Here is a 25,740-nt window from a genome sequence, read left to right on the forward strand (position 1 = left end):
GCTTTACCCATTTCAAGTTCATTTACCTAAAGGCTTTGCCACGGAATTCTTTCTCCTACACAATAGTGGCCCTCAAAATCAGCAACAATCAGGTTTCCAACACCAAATGAAACAGGCTGTCATAAAAAATGCAAATGATTTCACATCCGGGCCCGACCGGGGTCGGGACCCTCTCATTATGTATACAGGCCTCACAACCGCGGGAGGATGCGCGTCTTTTTTTTTTAAATTCCTGAAAAATATTTTGTGACTGTTTATGATTATGACAACACTTATTAAGTATTTTACCATTGATGAATTGTTTTGTAACAAAGTTCCGAAAGATTGAGCTGTCAGTTGCCATGACTTGAAATGAGCAACTGTTGAGTTTCTTGCCGGCTCTTCTTAGTAGAAATTCCTTTCCGAACTTACCTGATTGCTTTCTTTGTTGCTTTGTAAAGTTTCAGACAGTTTGCATGTGCGTGGAGAAAGGGATCTGGCATAACGGGCGGTTGAAGTGCACAGGCATCCAGACCTTAGGTATATATTGGAAAACCGATATGAAATTACTATAATGATTTGATAATCTCCTCTATTGGCGAAAATATCAGCAATAGTGCCATAAATTCAGCCAATAACAATATAAGCTACGGTTGGTGAATTCGTTGCTAGAAGCCAATTTAATAAAATAGTTTAGTTTTGCGAAATACAATTTGCCTGGCACTCTTCCATTGCCCCCATTTTCGATTACCTACTTATTCCTTATTGATAAAAACATACCCGGGACACAGTATAAACAGAGACTCTTTCATTTGATATCCCACTCGATACCCCCACTTTTGGGAAGTAACATCGGTCAGGTTAATTCTTTTCATATAAAATGTAGCCTATGTTCCCGAACCATAATAACGAATTGATTGACACCTCGTTCATCAAAATCGGCCCAGTAATTTAGGCGCTACGGTGGAAGTGAGGAACACACATACCTACATAGACTGCTAAAATCATAACCCTTTCGTTTGGCTTTGCCGTAGTCGGGTATAGAAGACTTCTCACGAGAGTCAAAACCTAAATCCACACTGATGAAGTCGCAGATATCAGCTAAATCCGGTAAACCAATACCCGTAGTTACCTATTGCTTGCCTATGAAAACTTAACTAAAAGTAGACCTGTAATTGACAACTATACTTAGGTACTTACTACAGTTTTGAATGTTGTATAGTCATACTTGTATGGAAGTTGTTGGTGTAAATAAAAAATAAAAATATATCTCAAAGTGGTCAAAGTAATTAATAACTGGTTTCGCAGTTTGACTGCATAATGTTTATTTTGCCTCACCGAAGCTGTAATGGAGTTGTCGAGAGCAGCTGTGTGCGCATGTTGTAGCGCAAGTTTGAAGTATCGAACTTTTGAATTGTGCCTGCCTAGTTGTTTTGTATAAGGGCAGTTTTTGTTTTAACCCTTGTTGAAACGTATTGGTATGAAACGTAACGAAAAATACATAATATCTCGAGTATAGTCCGACTTACATACTTCAACCATAGTCCCATCGATAAAATCCAAATTCACTACCCATATTATAAATGCGAAAATGTGTTTGATTGTTGGTTTGTAGGTTTGTCCTTGAATCACGTCGCAACGGAGCAACGGATTGACGTGATTTTTGGCTTGATTATAGTTAAAAACCTGGACAGTAAAAACATAGGCTACTTTTTATCCCGGAAAATCAAACAGTTCCCACGGGATTTTCTAAAACCTAAATCCCCGCAGATGAAGTCGTTGACTGTATTATTAAAAGTTAAATAAGTACCTACCTAAGTACCTATTTTCAATAGGCTTTCCTTCATCTCTGAGGCGGGTTAAATGCTAGCAATCATGAAAAGGGACATCGTGATAGTGGAAAAAGGGATGGCATTTTTATTTGTTATATTAAGTGGTTATTTATTGGTTCTCATGGAGGTATAATGGATGATCTTGTCATCGTCCTCAGCATCATCATCATGATCAACTCATCGCCGGCTCACTACTGAGCACGGGTCCTCAGAATGAAAAGGGTTTAGGCTATAGTCTGTCACGTTGGCTAAGCGTTAAAGCAAGTGATATACGGAAAGTTAGAGGTGCGTGCCCGGGTACCGGGTAGAGAAAGTTTCAGCTTTTATAAAATAGCGAAGGTCTGGCCCTCGCGGGCTCTTAGTCCAGAAAATCATGTCAAAGATAGAACCACCGAATATTTGCGTCGTCGGGGTTAAAAGTTATCTCCTTGTTACTTTGCTTGCTAAAAGCTGGAATTGGAAAAGCGGCGGTAATCGCGGCTTCGTATCTCTTTCGCGTTTTTCAGGGAGCAGGCACCGCTGAACTCTCACAGTGTAGCAACCAGTCAGTCGGGCAATTGATGTAAAAAGTACACATAAAACTGTATATTGCATGTTAGTATAAAAAGCGGCGACAGGTTTTAAGACGTCGGGTCGGGGTTTAGATTCCGGGTACCTTTAGTTTTACGGAGTTACGTGCGTTTCTAGCAAATGAATATCACTTCGTATTTGTCTGAGATGCAAAAACCTATGTATATATCTGAGAATTCTCCATAATATTCTCAAAGATGTGTAGAGTCTACCAATCCGCACTTGGTCTGTGGGGTAGACTATGGCCTAAGACTTCTAATTCTGAAAGGAGATGCGATGGGTTGTTGATGATAATGATATGTTAGCAAACGCCCAGCTTCCTTCTTAAAACGTTTGCCAATTAATGTCTGCATATAACTCCATTAATTGAGTAACCCAAGAACGTGGAGCAATTCTGAATTACCAACCAATTGGCCAGCTGAAGCTGGGAGGAGCACCTCCCAGCTTCAGCTGGCCAATTACAGGGTCAAGTTTTCTATCAGGAGTACACAAATATGTCGTTTGATGTTATCACATGATTGTGCAACACATTCAAGCGTATAAGATAAATCCCGGGAATTATTCCCTTAGGACACAATAGATCGAACATTCGTAGCGCTACTGTATGATTGCAAAACTATGGTACATGTTAGCATCATGTTATTACCGTGAGCCGGTTAAGTATGTTGAAGATGTTATCTTGGGATACCAATCTAGTGGCAGGAAATTAGCTTACCTTAAAGGTATATATCTACAGTTTTTTACATTTCTTAGAAGTTAAGTGAGACAACCTGGTATACGATTTTTTAAAGCGGGCATTTCGCATTAGGATTTTTTAAAACGATTATAGCAAATCAAAAGAAAAGTTATGATTTAGCAGTTAATATTTGTATGTTAGTCCTCCAAGGGAACGTAGAGTAGACCTAAATATTTGATATTAATTTTATCTTGATACCTTTATACATTCCTGAGGTATTATTGTCAAACAGACAGACAGGCGGCAGTGAAGTCATATTATAAGGTTTCCTTTTTGAACAGAGTTTGTTTTCAAGAAAATCTGAATGTGCATATAGAAAAGGAAATGTCAGTTAGACTGTAGAATCAGAGCTGAAGCGTCGATTGAGCGGCGCTTGCCGCATCCGGGAGTCGAACCGGAACGTCGCGTTGGCAGCCGGGGCTCTTTGTGCCGCGGGAAATGAACTCGCTATCTCCCCGGTTCCGACGCTGTCTTGCCTCGGAGCTATCGATAATATTAAGTTCTAGATGCCATCTTTGTTTTACACTCAGGCTGACATCTACAGAGCGTTGATTTTGCTTAGACCCAAGTCTCGGTTAAAACAAGACAGATTTACTCTGGCTAAAGTCTGAGAAAAGTCAAAGTGCTCTCTATAGATGTGAGATCTATATCTACACCAGTCCTTATAGACTTTAATGCAAGTTACCTAAATCCTGACCTATTACCTAACCTTAGTAGTTCTTTTACTTTTATTTTAATTTAATATTGGAAACTAGCTTATGTCCGCTAAGTAAGTCATTCGCGCGGATTTTGTTTTGTTTTTAAAATCTCAACGGAACTCTTTGATTTTCCGTGATAAAAAGTAGACTATGTGTCCAGGATGCCCGCTATCTCTGCACCAAATCAATTATGTCCGCGGCTTTATCCAAGTGGTTTTAGGTTTTTTTGGTAGGATATTCTGGGATAAATAAGTAACCTATGCCCTTTTTCGGGATGGAAGCTATCCTCTTAACTAATTTCGTCAAAATCGGTTGAACAGAACGTAAATAAATACCATTCGTATAGACATACAAACATGCTTTCGTATTTATTTCGCAATTAGATAAAACCGACCAAGTGCGAGTCAGACTCGCGCACTGAGGGTTCCGTACGCGGGTATTTTTTCCAACATTTTGCAAAAAATAAATAAATTTTTTTAAATGATGTGACCACAAATTCTCGGGAAGTACCCTATAGGTAGGACAGACAGACAGACAGACAGACAACAAAGTGATCCTATACGGGTTCCGTTTTTCCTTTTGAGGTACGGAACCCTAAAAATGCAAGAACTGCAAGCGACCAAGCGACGGAACCATAAAAAACCTCTTTTTTGGAGTCGTTTAGACATGTATGGATTTTCCATAACAATACAATTTAAAGTCTTCAACTGCTCACAGATAAGCGCAGTACTTCATTATTATGCAAAATGTTATTTCCAAAGTACCATTACTCCCTGAAGGGGATTAAGAAAAGATGGCCGCATTAGCATTTCCGATTACGCATACATTTTATAGTCGTCGATAAACCTACATTGAGCGAGTGATAAAGGTGATCGCACATCTACAGACACTCGCTATATACATCCATTCCTCACTACTTAATCTCTCTCTGCATCTTGTCCCTCCTTGGTGAGGGTTGTGACCATTAACCTTTAATCATATAATCGTAGGAGATTTCTTGGAATAACAATGCATACGACTCGATCAAAAGTACGGAATTTTGACTCTGTAGGTACTCTCTATTAGAGAACCTATGTCATGAAAAAACATTCGAAATTCAATCAGAAAACATAGGTTCGTTTGTGATTGGTTGATGACTCAAAATGGTTAACGCCCACAAAATATTTTGTCTTTGTCATTTGTATGGGATTACATAACAGAGGGAACCCTGAACTTTTGTCCGTGGGTAGCGTATAGCGGTAATAGCCGGGACCGACGAACAAAACGAAAAGCTTCTCTAGTTCGAAAAGTATATTCTACTGATAATAATGTGCGAAAAACTTTCAGGCTACAGTGAAAGAGCTCGTAAAATGTGGAGTGTACTGTCTCTTACTCGAACTTTACGATCGTATATATTTTAATCTTTCGAGATGGTCAGAGTTGAACTTTAAACTTTCTGTAATATATTCCAATGAGAATTTCTGCCATTAAAATATACTAGAAACGACAAAAGTCTGCGATGACATGGTAGAGAACTTTGACTCATTAAATGAAGAAAAAGTTTAGCTATAAAAGATCAAAAGCATCTCTATCTAAATATGTATCTACAAATTATTATAAAAAAATGTCTACAAATTTTTATAAAGCGTAGGTACAAAGGGTTGTATGTACATTGTAAGTAAGTACTAACGAAGTATTTCTATTTTTTCAGGTAAGATAGCTGTTGTAGACTAAGAAATTACTTAACTGACCTGAGGCTGTATGTAAGTAGCTCTTTTCTTTCTTTTGGAAAAGTACAACGTTCCAAATAGAATCCAACTTCATTGTACACATTGCTTGAGCGAATTTGCCAATGTGTAATAGGCCTATTAAAAAGAAAAATTTATATTCTGAAAGGCTGTTGAATATGCATTCTACGAAAAGCTTTTGCCATAAGTACGCTACCATCTATACATATAATAAAATTGTAGAAAAGTGGTGTCTGTACAATGGAAATATAAAAAAAAAAAGTAGCAGGGGTTGTTATTATATCGATGCCGAACCTGAAATTGTAATTAATTTTTTTTTTGTCTGTTTGTCTGTTTGTCTGTGTGTTTGTGCACGCTAATCTCAGAAACGGCTTATTCGATTTAGATACGGTTTTCACTAATATACTGTAGTAAGCTTCACTTAGGATTTAGTGTTTATTTCATGTCAATCGGTTCATAAATAAAAAAGTTATGTCAATTTAAAGAATCACGGCGCCTCGCGCCTGAGCGTCCGTGGCTATATAAAGCGCGAAAAGTCACTATTCCACGCGAACGAAGTCGCGGGCACAGCTAGTTAGAAATAAAGTTACCTAGAGATGTTCTTGACTTTATTCTTCATTATGATGCCCGCGACTTCGTCCGCGTGTATTTAGTTTTTTCAATAATCCCGAGAGAACTTCTTAATTTTCTGGGATAAAAAGTAGCCTTTATCCGTCCCCGTGATAAAAGCTATCCAGTAAGATCAGTTCAGCTATTAAGCCGGGAAAAAGTAAAAAACTACAAGTAGCATCAACAAAGGTATCGATGATCGTATATCAAAATTCACAGTGATCGGTTACACAAAGGGCTCCAATGCGAGAAGCCGTCGTTTAACGAAGCTTTAAGAGGAAAATCCTGGGAGCCGTGAAGCAAAACAATGGGACGCGTTAACCGTGGCCGCTAATCGCCCCTCGCTAGCGCCGCGAGATCCAATTAATTTTGTGAATTTACTGACTCTCTACCTTTATAAATGTTACGCTCAAAGATCAGAAACACTTATTGAGCGAAAAAATAGCTCACAACACGATGTGGCAATCGCAGAAAGGCCACCATATAACAGAATTCGTATTGTGGCTATCATGATATACGACCACGATGCGCGGTGGTATTGAAGAAAAGCAACAACGCTGTCGAAGCCAACTAGCTTAATTAGACAGTCAATTACCAGTATGTGACAAAAAGAGAAGAGAGAGGGAAGGGGGAGGATGATGATGTTGATTAAAGATCAAGTTTTTAATGGGTATAGGGAGTTTAAGGGGGGGAGCTTCAGATCATGTGCCCATATCAGAGGCTGTAATCACAAAATCCTGGGAGCCGTGAAACAAAACAATGGGACGCGTTAACCGTGGCCGCTAATCGCCCCTCGCGAGTGGCGCGAGATCCAATTAATTTTGTGAATTTACTGGCTCTCTACCTAGTGATTTAAGACTCATACTCTGTAGGTCGATTCCGTAAAACTGGCATCAACCTTTATTACAATCGCAGTTGTTGTGACTGGCTGAATTTATGGTATTCTTGTTGCGACAATGGTACTGATCCTGATAGAGTATTTGCATCCTCTTCTTACTAATGCAATATGCAAAGAACAGACACAGTTTGACAGTTTTAAAGTTTATTTGGAGCTGTCAAACCTCGTGACTTTAGCTGCCAGTGATGATGCAGCCTAAGATGGAATGCGCTTGCCTCGAAAATACCTATTCATTCTTGACTTGAAGGTCCCTATATTAACAGTGAAGGGGAATACTTAAGTCGAAAGGGTCTATATCCTAGCTGTTCGGACTAGAAACGAGTAGGCAAATCTAAGCACCCACCCGTTGCAGACCTTGGCGATGCCTTGCGGTCTGCAGTGCGATTGCAGAAAGGAGTAGAAAGGTGTGAAATGAAAATTTATTTATCTTTAAGTAGGTACATGCGTTTCGTGGAGTCCTTTATATTTATTTAATTTCTGTGTTATATTAAATAAGTAAACATTGCATTCTTACTGTTAAATACAAGACTCGGATACGTCAAGATTTTTACTACACTGGGTCCCATCAAATCCTTCGAAATCGCTTCTCACATTATGACAGCGACAATCGACATATCCGTCCCGCGATTTTATCGCACATTTATAGAATAAGGAACAGAGACGTTCCCTGTTTATCCCGCCGCTCCATCTTTCACAATAGTTATTTTATTACGTTGAGATGACCGCTTTAACTGCTTTGTTGCGGGGCGAGCGAGCGATGGAAGCGCTTTATAGTTGTTACGTAGAAAATTGATAACTTTACAGCACTTTCAGATGTGGTAATGTTTTTAACCCCCGACCCAAAAAGAGGGGTGTTATAAGTTTGACGTGTGTATCTGTGTGTCTGTGTATCTGTGTATCTGTGTGTCTGTGTATCTGTGTATCTGTGTATCTGTGTATCTGTCTGTGGCACCGTAGCGCCTAAACTAATGAACCGATTTTAATTTAGTTTTTTTTGCTTGAAAGGTGGCTTGATCGAGAGTGTTCTTAGCTATAATCCAAGAAAATCGGTTCAGCCGTTTAAGAGTTATCAGCTCTTTTCTAGTTTTCTTGTAGCAAAGAAGGTTAGATAACCGTTAGGTTCTTAATATTATGTCAATTGACAAATGTCAAGCTGTCAAGATGGACGTTGCCTAAATACATAATTATTTATTTGTAAATCATGTTTTGGAAAACTCAGATACTTTAGATCGTAGGCGCGGAATAGTCCAAGAAAATCAGTTCAGCCGTTTGAAAGTTATCAGGTCTTTTCGGTCTTTTCTAGTTACTGTAACCTTAACTTGTCGGGGGTGTTATAAATTTTTAAATTTACACTTGTAACAATAGTGCATTAAAACTCTTTATACTTAGTGCCACAGATGAAACCAAAATAGGAACTATGTAAAATGCAACCTTCTATTCGAGGTCAGGGATTTGAATCTTAACTTTTCAGAGTCAAGTGCGTTTTAAGCAATTAAATATCTTTTGCATTAACTATGAAGGAATACATCGTTTGGGATCCTGCATGTCTGAAAGTCCTCCATAATGATCTCAATAGTGTGTGAAGTCTGTCGATCCGCAGTTGGCGAGCGTGGTGGACTATGGCCAAAACATTTCCATTCTGACAGGAGACCCATGCTCAGTAGTGGGTCGGGTCGACGATGGGTTGATATATTTTTTTAAAAATATTTTTAAGACATGTTTTTATTAGGCCTCAGTATGGGTTTAGGCATGTTTAGTCATGATTCATGACTACCATTCCCTTCTCCCCTCCAACTAAGCGTAAAGCTAGGCACGAAAATAGTTCTACGGGTTGGATGTGAACTTTAACTTTAAGATTTCAGTTAAGGCACTACCATGCACTACCGTTGCATTATTATAAGAACAGATACAAAAGCTTGTGCCTAGAGGTGATTTATACGTTTATTATGTAGACTACCAGGTATAAAAGGTAAAAAAGGGTTGCCGTGATTTACCAAAAATCCCTCTACCTATATTTTTTATGACCAAAATATCATGGTTCAAATACTCCAAATATAAATATCGAGTGACCCTCTGCCGTATCGTTCCGTAAATCACAGTCCCAACCGTAGCGTTAGTATGAGATGTTTCATCTTTCCAACATTCTATTCTATCGTTGAAATACTTTAAAGCCAAATTAAATTAGATTTTAATTGTTTTTGTTTTAAAGTTGAAGTTCGTCCGTAGTCAATAGCTAACGATCCGAAGTAAAAAAACTGAATGGATGATTTTAATAAAAAACTGAATGGATGATTTCAAATCAATGATACTAGGGACCACAAGCTTAATTCGCTATAATTCGTATCGTACCGTTGTACGATGCAGCATGCGTCATGCACCCGCCCTCCTACTACTAAAGAAGCAAGAAAGGTCAGCAATACACACCATTTACATACAACACCACACAAATCTACTAGAACACACTATTGCGAAGTAAAAGACTTTTATAATTTTATTATTGTGCATTGTGTATATCATGGACTTCCGCAAAGTAACACCTGCTTCTATCCAACATTTAAATCAAGGATGTTTAGGTCCATTTTACTGGGACATCGTTGTATTACGACGCTCGTATTCTATCAACGGTGGCGAGACGTAAAATCTCATACTAACCCCACAGATCGGAAGCGGCAGATTTTAATGTTTTTTTGCCGCCTGTAAATTTCACGCCCGACTGTGTAACGGGGAACCTATAATAATTTTTTTAAGTTCCAAAATCTCGAAAAAGTAAGTTGTTGCCATTCTTTTCAAAAATCCGGCTTTGTGCCTTATTCTTTGTCTATTAACAAGGGAAACTGCAAAACTTCAGTTTTTCAGATCGGAGGGTGATGTTGATGAGTCAGCCAGTGAATCAGGCCTTTTCTTTTTTTATGGATAGAGAGATTAATAATATATTCAATAAATCATATTATTTTTCGTAACTTTTGTCTCTATAAAGAGTTTAGCTAACCACTGATCTGCATTATCACTAAATCCGATCTGACATACCCAGCCAAGCGAACTTAAGTTTAATCAAACTCGTAATCACGGTTAACATGCCATTTACATAAACTGAGACAGGAATTTAAGCAAAAAGGGCCGTCGCTGTAATGCTAAGGGTACTATCTCACTACACGAACGAACGAACACCATGCCGCCACCACTGGTCGCGCCACCTGCAAACGAAAGACACCAGAGCAAACACCAGGATCGTCAGTTTCAAAATGAACGTCGAAGAGTTAACACTGCTTTTAGTTATACATACGACTCAAAATAAAATTAACTAAAAAGACTTTCTGACCAAATACATACAGGTACTTCAAAGAGAACAATCACCTTACATCAACAATGTAGGTACACGTGCGAATGATATCGTCACCCACTTGCAGTGTGCGGGAGGGGCGTGTCTGGTAGAGCTACTGGTGGTCGAGTGAGAGTAACGCTAAATATAGCTCTATACATATTAACAGTTGTTCCATCAGAGGCTTCTCCCGGCTGCTACGGTCGCTACCAAATTGGTTGCGCAAGCAAGCGGACACCAGGTGAGTGACCCTCTATAGAGCTGTATAAGTATTGTATATACATATTGTTGGTAGAGCAATTGTTGCGTCATGTCTTAGTGAGATAGCGCCCTTACATCTAAAGTAAGCCGAATGGCGCTTTTTGACCGGACCGGGCCGTAAATCACGGTTTGTCCCCGGCCCGGCTTATCGGCGTACTCCGATATGTTTTACTGCCTGTAAATGTCTCGCTCACAGCCGTTTAATACTACGCCGATATTTTTTACACCCGGAGACCGGAGTATTTCACATTATGTACTCTATCTATTTTAAAGATAGCCTTAGGATGGGATCAATTGCGTATCAGGTTCTAATTCCTGAAAGGCCGGCAACGCATGTGTGACAACAATGTTCATGGCTAGCGATAATCACTTAACATCAGGTGACCCGCCTGCTCGTTTGGTCACTAATAAATAAAATGGTATATTAAAAAACATGAAGGAGGAGATGGAAATAACCTCAAAGTCAGTTAAACGGATGGATCGTTAAATGCTAACTGACACACATACACACTTTCGTATTTATATGGATTTTGTACTGTTGTAATAAATTGATAAGTTAATAACCTTATTCAATTAGACAGTCAAAGGTAACCTGAATTAGGATGACCTCTAACCCGATGGACCAATGACATTAAGAGCCCTCAACCTCCTGAGAGGTCGTAACCAACCCAAATGTGGTTAAAACTAATTAATTCAACCCCTTACTGTAACAGTCGGTACGCCCAGCGAAATTACTTGTGTAATCAAATCATTAAGCAATCAACTGTAACTTCAAGGGATTCTCAATTATAAAGCATAATATTCCACATATTACCTTAATAGAGAGAGATTTAATTTTGCAACTATACCATATTTTGTAAACAATGTTGGCAATCTAAAGAAGCCGAGAAGATAAATATTATAGAGGGAATACTAAGCGGTTTTATATTTTCACTGAGCGATAGCTAGTTGAATTTAAAATACTCACTCGCGCACAAAAAGTTTCGTACCATCGTATAAGAATAATATGTACCTACTTTTTTTAAGTTACATGGCGGCCATTTTGAAATTTTTATCTTTAATTGTTCGGATAAGAAACCCTAAAAACAAAAATTATACGCATCGGAAAAATATATACCTATACAATGCACCAAAATGTCACACTTTCTTTTTTCCACGCACCAAACTGTGGAATCAACTCCCATCGACGGTCTTCCCACTTGATTACAACATGGGGTTATTCATGGGGTGGACCAACAAATTCCTGAAAGGCCGGAAACGCATTGGCGGTTTCTCAAGTGCTGCAAATAATCACTTAGCATCAGGTGACCTGCATGCTCACTATTTTTATATAAAAAAAACATACGGATCTAGAAGCCGCTACGCCAACGACGACGCGTATATTTAAATAAAGTACAAATACAGAACAGGATCCGCAATGAATACGCTGTATGAATAATTCACCTCCGGTTTGGTTCTCGATACGAATGTTTTCCACATCTCCCGCCTTTTTATGTTCCGCATATCTCAAATGTGGAAGAATGGGAAATCTGATGTATCCGTCAAGTTGATTGAAGCGGCGTTCGGTGTATATCATTCGTAGGTGGTTGCATAAATCTTGTACAATTGTAGGAGTTTTCTTCTTTGTCTAACCAGTCTTTACTAAGCTTATGTTTTAAAGCGGTAATAGCTTGTGGTTAAGACATTCAGTCTGCTAGTCGGGGGTCAGGGGCTCGATCCCGGTCACCTCTAACTTTTTTGCGTTTTGAGCAATTAAAACATCAATCGCTTTAACGGTGAAGGAAAACATCGTGAGGAAACCTGCATGCCTGAGAGTTCCCCATGATATTCTCAAAGGCGTGTAAAGTGGGCCAATCCGCACTGCCATTGACCTATCGCTGGCTCACTACTGAGCACAGATCTCCTCTCAGAATGAGAAGAACTTGGCCATGGTCTAACTACGCTGACTAAGTGCGGCAGACTTCGCACACCTCTGAGAACATTATGGAGAACTCTCAGACATGATGTTTCTTCACGGTGTTTTCCTTCACCGTTCAAGTAAGTGATATTTGATTGCTTCAAAGAAACATAGCTCCGAAAATTAGAGTTGCGTTCCCGATAACGAACCCCGGACCCACCGACGAGGACCACTAGGCTATCATCGCTTATAATAAAAAATGTGTATGAAAATGTATAGTTTATACTTTTTAAACCTAATATCAAGAGAATAAAGGAAAGAAGAGCGAAGAGAGAAAAGAAGAGATAGAGTTACTAGGTAGAGCCCGGCGTGTGATCTTATTGGTAGTGTGTAAGTCAATCTATCATAAGACACACGCGGCTCTCCCTGTCTCACTCGCTACCCTGCGCTGTGACACAAGAACATGCAAGATAGCAAGAGTCAAGAGAAGAAATTAACTTTAAGAGGGCTCTCTCCGTCACTCGTTTCCACTCGTTTCATACAATCGTAGTTCCAATTTCATTTGAATATTAAGCAACCAAAGTCAATGAAATTTTGCAGACATATTCTAGAAACTAATATCTATGTCTGTGGTTTTCCAGATTTCTGTTAAAATATTCGGTTTTAAAGTTACGCGGTCTTAAAAAATTTCATACAAATCTTTGAGCCCCTGTAATTTTAAAACTGCATATTTTTAGAAAAATCTAAAACACCAGAGACACAGATATTACTTTCTAGAATATGTCTGCAAAATTTCATGAACTTTGGTTGCTTAATATTCAAATGAAATTGGAACTACGATTGTATGAAACGAGTGGAAACGAGTGACGGAGAGAGCCCTGTTAATATTTGTAATACTTCTACTTCTATTTTGTAAACTTTAAAATCACCCTTATATTTTACTACTAAAGGAAAAAATCCGTAAACCGTGTGGTTGCAGGACCAAAAAATTAAAATCTGTTCACGAAAAAATTAAGTTACTAAATTATACAAAAGTGCTAGGTTTACCTTGTACGATGGCATGGAACCCTTCGTCCGCGAGTTCCACTCGCACTTGACCAGTTATATTGTTACAGTAAACATTCGATAGAGGCTGAAAGCATTAATAATAGTCTAGTAGATAAAATTATTGTGCAAGTGAGTTATCGATTTTGCGTCCGCACTCATCTCATTGTTCCATTTGTTGATTCTACATATTTAATTACGACGAGTACTCGTCGGTACACGCGCCTTCATGGGGAGATTACATGCGGCCAACAATACGGGACAGCGCTTTTGTTGATTTTAATTGAACAACGGGGAAAATGGTGAAATAAATTGAATTACTTTGATGTGTTAATGGAAAATCGAGTTAGGTTGTTATGCTAGGTAGGTAGGCTTTGCTACACGCTACACGCTACAATAACGTGCGTTTGCTTGCTACGGCTAACCGCACTTTTGATGCGTTTTTGTACTACTCGTGCGGAAAATTCAGTTTTCGGATTTTTCCCTTTACTTGTACTATAACACTACCTACCAAATTTTATGATTCTCGGTCAACGGAAAGTACCCTTGGTTTTGAATTCCGATGACGGGTCTTAACAGACACAACAGACAGACAACGAAGTGATCCTATAACCTTCCTTTTTTCCCTACAGATACGGAATCCTAAAAAGTATATTGATCAGAAGTGTAATTATACCATTTTGTTCGCCAGCTTCTTAATTATGAAATACGAGATATTATCCCAATTATTATTACCTATCTGCTTCATCAGAGTGCCGAATAGTTTACCCTTACCACATCTTCATATTAATTTCGACTTAATTGGAAACTTGAGTTACTACTAATTTAGTCGCTACCTAAGATAAGAGAGTACCTAAAGATAAGGGCTTAAATAACACGATATTTCAATATTCTAGTGTTTGGTTAGTGAGTAGATAGAGGGGGTTAATTTAATTTGCCTATGTGATGGTTGATTCAAATAAAATTAAATTTGGCGTTGCTATTTTTGTTGTATCTATGGCTCAAAAAGTAATTTAAAAAGATGTGTCCTTAGAATGCTGTGACCAACAGATATTTAAACCCTTTTTACTTTAAATTCAGTAGTAATTGCCGATTAAATGTTATTATTATTAGAGATAGAGAAAGGTCTAAGGAATTACAGCGTGGTTTTTAAAGAAAAAATGCATTTAAAGTTTCTTAGGTTTTTTGGAAAAAAAACTACCTTGTAAGAAAGAAGTTTTTAGCAACAAGTAAAATACATAAGTCAATGAGCACAACACACTTAAAATAGGGTTTCGCATCTATTTCCGGAACCCTATTTGATGCATGTGCTGATTTCTAACACGCACTTTACCAGTTTTTAAATCTAAGTTTATTAAGTTTAGTTAGAGAGATTGCTATTTAGGTACATTTTTATAAAAGTTCGTATTTCTATCGTTAAAATTGTTCGTTTTTAATTTGAGTCTTAAAAGTGGCTTAGTGTAAACGTGAGGAGCTTATGAATTATGAATAGTTTCCAGTGTAGGGCAGTTTCTCCCCGCCTCGAGAGCTCCGCGCGCGCCGCCCGCCCCCGGAAGTCGGAACTAATTTGTAAGATGCTGGGCCGGAAGCGAGGCTGTTAGCGAGAAAAATAAATTACTTTCCAGAATGAAACGTGTTGGGCTTAGCTCGTTATTAAACAGTGTACATTTAGGTTTTATAGTTGAGAGGAGTTTATCCGCAGTGCGCTCCAAACAAACGTAATTTGGAAAAACTCTTTATGAATGATAGAATTAAGCTTACATGATTCTAATTATGCACAAGTTTCAGGTCTTAGGTCTTAATATGTAGCCGTTTTTGATATATAGCGTCGAATTCAATCTCTACTTTAAATTTAAAGCATTTCGTATGGGAGCCCTCCTGAAATAAAGCTCTTTATATTTTTTTTATGCAATATTCGACTGAAGGCCATCATTTTACATATTATGTTTATAAAGTAATTACGTTCAGTAATTCAGAAGTTATAAGAAGGCTGTGACCACAGAAATCCAATAGTATTTTATAATCAATGGCTGTGACATACGGACGGATGGGCCGACAAGTGCAATTTCAGTCAAATAGACTTAGAGACCTAAGATTTTGCTTCGCTCGATCAATAAGTTATTATTCAAAGGATCAGCCTGACTGTCCAGCGCGGAAGTGCAGCCAGTATTCTTGGCACCATTCCACGCAGGCATGATTTGTACAGTAATAAGATAAGGCTAGCTTTAAGTTATACTGTAACATTTACAAAAAAAACTAATGTGAAGTGCACACATTTTATTTGTAAATGTATTATTGTACTCGCGTTTTAATGTAAAACATTTGTAAACTTTGTAATTTTTGTGTATCCCGTGCGAACGTTCCGTGAATACAAGTTAGCGAGCTTGTGCTGTATTATTATGCAAGGAAAATTCAAATTCGCGTTTAGCATACTATCTGCGGGAACGTAGTTGCTAATTGCCGAAACGAGACGAGACGTTTGAGGAGGCTTCTGTTATTGCACTCTCGATGGAAGTGGCAATGGCCAGTTTACTATTTACATACAAATTGTGGAAGCGAAGTGTAACGGTCTACACCTAGAGATAACAGATATTTTTAAGAATGATAATTATTTTATTATGTAAAGCATATAATAAAAATATATAATAATAATTATATTGTTATTAAAGCACATACATCAATTTAGCAAAAGGCAGCGTGGCGGACTACAGCCTTAACCCTTATCATTCTGAGACGAGACCTGTGCTCAGTAGTGGGCTGGCAATGGGATAATCATGATGATGAACAATCGAAGAAGTTAGAAGACGTGTAATGGTTTGAGACTTTTGCTTACCGCTTATCTTACTCTCCCAGTAACAATGAAACAAGTTTACAATTTGATAAAAGTTAAGCTTACATTAAAATGCAAATTGACGTTTTGAGCAAAACTATTTGCTTCATTTTGAACATTAAAATATGCAAACTTTTGCAATTATAGCGCAATTTGTAGCGACGCTAGTTTACATTATCATACTAATTAAAATTTCGAGCAAAACTATTTACTTATTATGCAGCGGTTATATTAATAAACTTGTAAGAATATATACATATCTCTCTTTCTGTCTCTCTCTCCCTGTGTGCGTATTGTATTCCTCATTGCTGAGGGTTGTGGCCCCTTATTCATACAATATTAGGAGTTTTCTTAGGATAACAATGCGGTGGGTTCCCAGGTCCTTCCGCATACGACTCGACTAATAACGAGATTTCGAGTCTCGTTCGAGTGGATGTCTATCGGTTGATACCTACTGATGGATACCTACTGATGATGATGATGACATAAAAAGAAAAGCCCTGACTCACTTTGTCCGAATTAAATCCATAACGAAATAAATTGTCCCAATAGAATCTTTGAAACAGTATCGAATTTAATAAAACGGGCATACTCCTTCCAAGCTAGCTCGCTTCTATCCTGACTGCATCATCAATCGATGAGTCTGCAGTCAAGAACTAGCTTGTATTGGAATAAAAAATGTTAGAATTTAGACAGATAAGATACGGAGGAAAAGGTGCGGAGAGGGCAGAGGAGGAAGGGGGGAGGCGGAGAGGTTCGTATTAATTAATTCCACGATATCACTTACCGCGGAAAAGCGTGGAAAAGCGCCGTTTTGCGTCACGCTTTCATACATTAAATAATTTTATTATGAGCGAGATAAATTGGAGCAAGGTGTCTCAGCGTGGTAACGCGCTCAATTTGTTATTCAAATACGCGACAAGATGAGACGAATAAATTGATATGACAGACACAATTACGGAGGAAAACATGTATGTAAGAAGATTATATACGTATACACTTGCGGTTTAAAAAGCTTTTAAAGAACATCTTGTTCGTGTTTTTATCCCCCCGACCCAAAAAGAGGGGTGTTATAAGTTTGACGTGTGTATCTGTGTATCTGTCTGTGGCATCGTAGCTCTTAAACTAATGAATCGATTTTAATTTAGTTTTTTTTTTGTTTGAAAGACAGCTTGATCGAGAGTGTTCTTAGCTATAATCTAAGAAAATCGGTTCAGCCGTTTGAAAGTTATCAGCTCTTTTCTAGTTACTGGAACCTTCACTTGTCGGGGGGTGTTATAAATTTTTAATTTTTACTTGTTTATCTCTTTTTTCACGTGTTGTGACACCTAATTAATAAGTTTTTTTTTTTAATTTTTTTAATGAAAGTATTACAATAAAACATAAAGCTTAATTAATAAGTTGTATATCAAATAATGTGTATTTGTGTGTATATAGATTTAAGTATGTATAACTATAAATATAACAATTTTTGGTTGTATGTACTAAGAAATATAAATATAGTAGGTATGTTGTCGAAATTGGTAATTGATTTTTTCAGCTACTGCCTATAGCTTTGTCCGATTAATTTGAAATTTGCAGACACGTGTGGTTTGGATGAATGCATATAGCAAGATAATCTGTTCACACATAAAGTGTTTGGACTTGGAATATTTTGTTTTCAACATTAATCATATTTTTAGTATGTAGGTACATTAAAAGGATTCGGCTTAAAAAGATAAACATAATAAGCCGGCTGAGTTACCTACATGGACTAGTTACATCTAGATGAGTTTTAGCCTATATTTTTTTGCTGTTCAAGTCATACTTAGCAGTATAATGAAAGTCGGCAGGAATATAAACAAGCGTGCGACGCGGCCTTGAGCACGCGAAAACGCGATTTGTAACTTGCGACATAATATTTCAGTTCATTTCCTGTACCTACCATTATTTTTAGAAACAATTTACCGAGAGTATAGACCACTGGTCTTTGACCGAGAAATTTTTGAGTGATGGAATGCTGGCTTAGAAGAAACTTGAATAGCAAAATCAAAATCATTTATTCAATTAGTTACTTCTTAGTTAGTTATTACTATTGTACGCCTTATGATCCTCTGATTTGTTAGATTTGTAAGATGATATAGTGGATTACTTACGTATAAAAAAATCTAAGAGGGATCCAAACGCGCCCAGGTCTGAGAAGAACCCACAACAAACTCAGTCGGAAATAATTAAAAACCGGCCAAGTGCGAGTCGGACTCGCACATGTAGAGTCCGTACCATCGTACAGATATACCTAACACTTTTATGTAGAACACTGTAAGTTAATGATTCAGTATATGAACACAACTTTATTTTTTTTTATCATGTAACCACAATTTCTGAGGTTTCGGATTTTTTCCTTTACTTGCGCTACCCCATAGGTTTTCTTGACAGACACGATGGACGGACCGACAGACAGGCAGATAGACAGACAACAAAGTAATTCTTTAAGTTTCGATAAGATTTCCTTATACCCAATACTTTTTAGCTTCATAAAAATGGCTCTTGAAATGAAATGGGTTCGTAACTAAACACATGCATTTTCACAGTTTACAGAGTATGGTTATCTGTGTGATTAATGTAAGTACTTAATCAATTGTTGTGAACAATATAGAGATAGAAAAAAACTATTCGGCACTTCAACAATCACGTGAGTCAAGTCGGTTATTATACCTAGTTATATTATAATGGAAAGATTTATTGGGAAAACAATCAGTAAGGCAACATCTGTACATTCTGTAAGCGTTATCCAGCACATTGTAATCGGAACACGTATTTTATCAGGATATCGCCTGAACATGGACCGTTTTCAACTGATATTGCATTTTACGCCTCCATTTCCGACGACGTTCTGCCACATTTGCTTGACGCGAACTTATAACGACGCCATCTTTAATATTATGCTCTCTTGCAATTGCAACGTTGGTATCAGATTTAGTTTGAATTGCCTTGCATCTTTGATATTTTCACAAACTATACGAATAAAAGTTGTAATAAATACTCATTTTTCTCTCATCATGGTCATCTCATCGCCGGTTCCCTACTGAGCACTGTCTTTTCTCAGAATGAGAAGGTTTCAGGCTATAGTCCGCCATATCTAGTTTAGATTGGCAGTCTTCACACATTTTTGAAAACATTATGGAGAAGTCTTAGATGTGCAGATTCCCTCACGAAAAGCAAGTAACATTTAATTGCTTAAAATATGCATAACTCCGAAAAGTTTTGTACGTGCCCGGAATCGAACCCCCATTCCTAAGTATCATCATCTTGACTATACAACAATTAATGGATGCCATGTTAGGCTGCGTGGTTGTTGTTCGATGCGTGAAAGAGAAAGCAGTATAATTCTCCAAGTCTAAATATACATGTACCTATAAAGAAAGGCGACTGACTGATTGATCTATCAAACCTTGGATGAAGGATTACAATACTATCTCTATGTATCAAACGCACAACTCAAACTACAGGAGGGATCTAGCTGTTTGACATGCAGATAGCTATTATAACGTGGATATCCGCTAAAACGGATTTTTGAAAATTCAAATCCTGGAGTAAAATAAAGGTTTGAAATTTGTGTAGTCTAATAAGCTAGTTTTCAAATAAAACACAATAAATTCGTAAGCACCTCGGCCAAATCCTTTGTCCTCAATGGAGCCACAATTTCATTATTTGTGTATTACGGGTGTTGTTGGCGGGCGGCGTGTTTGTGGCTCTCACAACGGATTGTGTAATGTCTCTATCCAACAATGGCCACTGCTAACGTTGTTTTCTCTGCTATTAATTTATTATAGAGTCAGCTTTTGAGATTACAGTATTAAATACAGGTGAGCCTACGGGTACAGGCCACGATAATTTTATTTAAAATAGTGATTGCATAATTATCTGCGTTCAGGTAATGATGCAATCACTATTTCTCTATCACTACGTCATATAATCACTACGTCTCTGAAAATCCCGTGGAAACTCTTTGATTTTCCAACGAAAAAACTTGTATACTATGTTCAACTTAAGAATGTAACCCATCCCGTCACGATCGGTTCGCCAATTGAGCCATAAAAAAATAGGAAGATTTTTTGTTTCGTTGTATTTTTGGAGCATTAATTATTTATTGATTGTACCTACCTACAGTACACTTTTCAAGTTTATAATGAAAACTTTTACAAAATCTGGCCAGCTTAAAGCTACCAGTGCAGTGAGTTCATATTGTACACCTTTGGTGGAAAATTGGTATCAAATGAGCTAACCTATAATTTCACATGCCATTCGCAAAGCTTTAAGATCCTGGTTCAAAGGAAGTCGTTGCTGAGTGATTTCTAAATAAATTGTGGTTATAAATAGAAGCATAATATCAAATTTTAATCTTGTAAAGCAAGTGTATCGATGTTTTGGAAGTTTGTTCAGCGTATCGAAGCTCTCGAAGCTAAGTAATTACACGCACAAAGTTTACACAAGCCGCGGGCGTTGTGTCTTGTTTATTTACTGATATTATACTGTACTAAATATCTATAGAGTGGAAGGGTTGAAGACACCCACGGGCATTTATGATATGAAGCTGGGAAAAGTTAAGAGTTATTATAATAAAAATCTCTTTCTGAAAATCTGTTCTCATGCGAACAAAGGTATTATTTAAGTAGAGAGAAACACGTAAGCTAAGACGTGTTGTGCAAAGGTTTCTAAAACTTTTAGGACTTGAAATTTTAAAATAAGAAGATTTATCTTTCAAAATTCTTATTTTTCTTTATGGCAGCACGCAGACACAGTCGCGGTTAACGATTTTACTTTAAAAAACAAAAAGAATTTGTACTTGAAGAGCAAATGCAAAATAAATTCTTTTCTTTTGCAAAACTTTTATAAGAAACTGCGAGTGCCTTGCAAGATATTGTTTCAGTGCTTTTCTTTTTATTATTCCAAAGGCATTTTCCTGATTGGAAGCCATAGATACACGTGCGCAATTCGTACGTGATTTCAATACTACAAGTTTGCACTCTACCGCCTACTAATGCCCGCTCTACACTCGCGCGGCGGAAACCCCCGAACGCGTACGAATAGTGGCTATGCGTTCGCGCTTAGCGGTGTTTCCCGTCCGATGTCAGTTTTCTCACAAGTTATCCGTGACAAAGGGATGTTTCAAACGTCGTTGTATACTACCACTGCTGGACATATATCTCTTATAAAGACTCGCCACGGTCTTGACACGCCTATTTGCTCACGCTCAATTCACCGGAAAAATTCATGGCCGCGATTGACGTGCGAGTGTAGTGCGGGCTTATGGCACAGAACTATAGATACAATTACTAATTTGTGAACGATTTAACTAAATTACCATTACTTGATTAAAGACGAAAGCTTTATTCTTTCTAATTAAATAGATTAAAGGGAAAAATGATTTTCACAGGATAATTCGATTTTTAATTAATACGGACTTCGTGGGCGGTTGGTTATAGTATTTCGGTGAAAACGTGACTTCTTTGGAGAGAGGTTACGTATTTAGTGTTTATTTATGCAGGCCCGAGCAGTTAACATAACACTTATAATTTAAAACGTTCAATAAAATTCGTCCGCGTGGATCTAGGATGTTAACAGGGCTCTCTCCGTCACTCGTTTCATACAATCGTAGTTCCCATTTCATTTGAATATTAAGCAACCAAAGTCCATGTTTTGCAGACATATTCTAGAAACTAATATCTGTGTCTGTGGTGTTTTAGATTTTTCTAAAAATATGTAGTTTTAAAATTACAGGGGCTCAAAGATTTGTATGTAAATTTTTAAGCCGCGTAACTTTGAAACCGAATATTTTAACAAAAATCTGGAAAACCACAGACATAGATATTAGTTTCTAGAATATGTTTGCAAAATTTCATGGACTTTGGTTGCTTAAGGCTATCCTTGTCAACGATCCCCCGTCGATTTCCTACGTATGATATTATTGTTCTTATCTCTATCTGCCCTGGTTCGTGCATTCTCGGTTCCTAGATCGGTACATTTGTGATAACCAAATTTCAAATTGCTGTGATTGGCTGAATTTACCATGTTCTTGCTGCGACAGTGAGTTTGAGCCACTAGCGGAACAATGTTAGCCGGTCAGAAATGATTGCAATTAGTCAACCTGTTTGACGTCCGTGTTCTGTTTTCGATTACAAAAAAGAAAAAATTGTTGTTGCAGTCATCAATTTTAGCAAATAGTGAAAGAGAGTCGGCCAATCAGAGGTCACAACTACCGTCACACTTTCTGTCACACTATGGCAGTAGGCATACCGAGTAATGAAAACAATTTTTCATTCTGTCTAAGTCGAAGTAGGGTTGCCACCTGGCTCTTTTTGATTTACAGGCTACCACCATCAAAAATACGGGGTTTAGATTTGAAAAAATTTGAAAATTTGAAGTATTTGAAGAAATAGGCGGTGGTTCTCTCTGAAATGCATGAAAAGCCTATTTAGATATTTCAGTTTATTTGTAAGTTTTGTATTTTTTCTCTGTATGTTGCCGTGTCTTGATTGGTGAACTGTGTTTGCAATGTGGTTTTAAATAAAAGATTTATTTATTTAAATAGCTTTTAAAAACTCTTAGTGTTGTAAAGCAAAATGTTATACATTTCATGCATACAATCTTTTCATTTCAACTTAAAATTACATTTAATTTGTAATTCCACCTTCACAGTATCAATACTATGGCCGTAGCCAGGAATCGATTGCGGGAGAGGTTTTATTAGGGCCGGAACTGAATCCTGTCATGAGGAAAAAAACATTCGCTCAACTTTATGGGCTAATTACCTGGTTAGTGGAATTTCGCCTTTCAATTTGACAGTGAGATAAAATACAACAATAAAAAAGCGCGAGCGCAGTGAGCGTAAGTGTTTTTGGTTCAATACAGAAAAAACGAGTGTAGCCATAGCAAGATTTTATTTTTAAAGCTTCCTATCCATACTAATATTACGAATACGACAGTATATCTATTTGCCTATCTATTTGTTACCCTTTCACGGCCCATCTTCTTTACCAAAATTTTGGTACTTACTATTCAGAGGTAACTTGCATCCCAGACATTTTTTTTAGGCGGCTTTTTATCCGGAAAATCCCCCACGGAATTTTTAAAAATCTAAATTCATGCAAACGAAATTGCTGGGTTTACACCAAGTAATAGAAATTCAAAGCGCGAGTGAAGTGAGCGCGAAATGTTTGATATATTTCCAAAAAAAAAATTGGTAAGCAAATGCAAGAAATAGTGTAAGTATTATTTTAGGCTTAGGTTTTTGACGGCTTCCCAGGCGCAGTCGCCATTTCAAAATTTCTGGTCTGGTGGGAGGCTTCGGTCATGGCTAGTTATATGGTTAGTATGGCCCTAACGGCCAAGAAATTAGACTGCATCATCACTTACCACTAGAAAAGATTAAAGTCACGGGCTAACTTGTATAAAAAAAGGCTTACATCCTCAAACCAAGCCCCGCCGCCTTGGCTACGACCATGATCAATATCGAGTGGGTTTCGGCTACGCATTGCCGCAAAAGGAAAATATTCTTTCTACTGGACATAACGTCAGTGTTCGATTTCGCCAGCCAGCTCCTGCTGAATTTGTAAAAAACCGGCCAAGTGCGAGTCAGACCCACGCACCGAGGGTTCCGTATTCGGGTACTTTTTCCGACATTTTACTCGAGAAATCAAAAACTGTTATGCATTAAAAAAATATGCATAAAAATAAATAAAAATCTGTTTTAGAATGAACAGGTAAAGCCCTTTCATATGATAACCCACTTGATATATGTAGTTATCTTACTTTGAAAATTGAAAATACTAATATTTGTTCATGAACACATGACAGACGGATAGAAGGACAGATGGACAGACGGACAGACGGAAAGACTGACAGACTGACAGACAACGAAGTGATCTATAAGAGTTCTTTTTTGCTTTTGAGTTACGGAACCCTAAAAATATTTAGTTTTATTTGCCCCGTATTTTACTTTCATAATTACAGGTTTCTATATCCTGAAATACGGGGTAACCAGTAAAATACGGGGCCTCTGGCAACCCTATTCGGAAAACACTGTCACATTCAAGTTAATGTCAAATATTTTGTTTTCAATTACAGAAAGCTGCATCAATCATTATTACAATATTTTCTTTGTTGTGATTGGCTGAATTTTTGAGTTTCAGCCAATAAACAGACTGTTTGCCAATTAAACGTCATAACAATATAAATGCCAGAAAGTTTAACCAAATAAAACAAACTTAATGAGAACCTAGTGAGAATGCAAACGGCACACAATTTATAATACATATTATGTTAGTCGTATATAATAGATATTATAGTAGTCGTTCACTTTGGTAATAGTCAGATTGTCATCAGTAAAATTGATATTGGTTGATGTATCGTAAATTATTGTTTCGGTGACAAATATTTTTATTATCTATTTATCTTTGAACAGAATGGAATAGAATGAAATGGAATGGAATACAATGATAAATTTTTATTCCTGTAAACTTTTAGGTAAACTTCAAAGTGTTTTTGGATGGTCAGCAAAATTTACCACTGGTTCGGAATACCGTTCCTACGTACCTACTTCCTACGTACGTACGTAGGGTTTCGTACCTCAAAATTAAAAACGGAACTCTTATAGGATCACTTTGTTGTCTATCTCTCTGTCTGTCGTGTGTGTCAAGAAAACCTCTAGGGTACTTCCCGTTGACTCAAAACCATGAAATTTGGCAGGTAACCTAACTGCGTAATTTTGGGTAGTTTTTTTAATCGATAAAGAAAGTTTGCGACATTGTTCTATAAAAAATTTAGATTCCAACTCCTCAATCCTGATGTTGCAGGGGACCTGACTACTAAAGCTAATGGGATTTAAAAAGTGTCGATTATTAATTGATATTGAAGGTATCTATACCAAGTAAACACTTTGTCGTTGACCTCAACCCTGATGCTGTAAGAAATTGCATTCCTAAATCCTGGCGATCCCTCGGGATTTGAAAAGGATCATCCGTTTAAATATTCTTATGTGATACAGAAACAAGTTGCATCCCGGGGACGGGCTATTACGGAGAGGCAACTTTTGTTCTGGGAAATGAAAGGATCGGGATTTTTAAAAACCTAAATCCACGCGAGCGAAGCTGCGGGCATTAGCTAGTTGTAAATATATTTAGAAGCTACTATAAGATAATAGATAAGGTACTTATTTCCTTATATTTTTATTGTATGGCAGCGCACGGTTTTAAATTATAAATTGCACGTCTTTTCTGTAATACATTTTTTTCTCAATTTCTACCGCTTTATCTCATAGCAAGAGTCCGTAAGACATAATACAGTGAAAATAGGCAAAATA

The 25,740-nt window shown here is 37.5% G+C and overlaps 1 protein-coding gene and 1 long non-coding RNA gene across 8 annotated transcripts in view; both read left to right on the forward strand.

Moving 5' to 3' along the window:
* LOC123870315 (syntaxin-binding protein 5) overlaps positions 1 to 25,740 on the forward strand; it is a 249,102-nt gene that overhangs the window by 105,648 nt on the left and 117,714 nt on the right. The window lies entirely within an intron of this gene.
* LOC123870321 lies at positions 1,254 to 10,351 on the forward strand. The gene is made up of 3 exons (XR_006797054.1): positions 1,254 to 1,264; positions 1,372 to 1,377; positions 10,257 to 10,351. It is a non-coding gene; the product is annotated as an uncharacterized LOC123870321 (long non-coding RNA).

This window comes from Maniola jurtina, chromosome 12, assembly GCF_905333055.1.
Source record: "Maniola jurtina chromosome 12, ilManJurt1.1, whole genome shotgun sequence".
NCBI classification, from domain to species: Eukaryota; Metazoa; Arthropoda; class Insecta; order Lepidoptera; family Nymphalidae; genus Maniola; species Maniola jurtina.